Source organism: Bidens hawaiensis, unplaced genomic scaffold, assembly GCF_021521415.1.
Source record: "Bidens hawaiensis isolate Kalapana, Puna unplaced genomic scaffold, B.hawaiensis_p1.1 tig00034608_1, whole genome shotgun sequence".
Classification (NCBI taxonomy): Eukaryota; Viridiplantae; Streptophyta; class Magnoliopsida; order Asterales; family Asteraceae; genus Bidens; species Bidens hawaiensis.
This window is the reverse complement of record NW_027495981.1, coordinates 177,876-178,984: the sequence shown is the minus strand read 5'-3', so window position 1 is coordinate 178,984 and position 1,109 is coordinate 177,876. Positions and strand designations below refer to the sequence as shown.

The 1,109-nt window shown below is 45.4% G+C and overlaps 1 pseudogene; it reads right to left on the bottom strand.

Moving 5' to 3' along the window:
- Positions 1–683: 683 nt before the first annotated feature.
- On the bottom strand, positions 684–1,109 carry LOC143586316 (E3 ubiquitin-protein ligase RHA2B pseudogene; annotated as a pseudogene).

Sequence of the window (1,109 nt, the reverse complement as noted above, 5' to 3'; positions counted from 1 at the left end):
ATCCCGACCCAATGCCAAACCTATTTGATTCAAATAGATTCCAACCAAGCCCAAACCGCTTGTATGTATACCGCGTTCCCCTCTCATTTACAGAAACCGGTTCGTAACCCAACCCGATTCTCCTCAAACCGACCAAAACGCCGGTTTTGCCTGCTCGAACCAGTTCAAAACGACCCACACCTGTTTGTATAGGGTTGAATACATTTCACCAAAACCGGTTTATGACCCAAACCGGTTTTCACCAAAGTTGACCAAACCAATTATGGTTTACAACAAGCGTCTGTCTGGGCTCATTACCTGTTTTGTTCACCTCTACCCTTATTACGACTATATTATTAAGTATTCTTTTTCGTTTGCTATAGCAAGTACATCAAAACCGAAAAACACTTACGTCCGCCGTAACGCGTGAAGAATAAAAGGTAAAAACTCTATTTCATTTCATGCATTTGAGTAACAAAGTAAACCACCATATTACACAAAATACGGTGATCAAAACATGAAAAAAAAAGAAAAAAAAACAGAGAGTAACACAACAACCCTAAATGTCAAAATTGCCATCAACCGGTTCCAGTAAAAAAAAACCTAACAATCAATTAGGTAAAAGTAACAACCAGGAACCCGGTAAAAACAAGAAGACATAACAGAGCAGTAATCTTCAATTCAAATCCATAGATATTTTAAATTCATCCTCTAAAAGCGAACCAATCGATGACGTCATCCGTCAATCGGCGGCGATTCAAGGCCACGCGCTCATCATCCACCACCAACGGTGACCTGCAAAGCGGACAGTTGAAGTTTCGATGCTCAATCCATCCGTCAAAGCACTCCTTGTGGAACACGTGCCGGCACGGGAGCTTGCGCACGTGCTCGCCGTGTTTAAACCGGTTCAAGCAGACGATGCAACCGGAGTCGGAGTCAGCCGGATCGGAACTGTACTTGTAGGATGGGAGATGGGTTAAGATGACGGTGGTGACGTCATCGGATTGGTGGTGGTTGGTGGAGATGTGGAGGAGTGAGCGGAGGTGGGAGACGGCGGTGGCGAGGGTGGCGAGGAGGAGGAGTGGGAGTGAGTCGGATGAGACGTCGGTGAGTTGGTTTTGTAAGCCCAT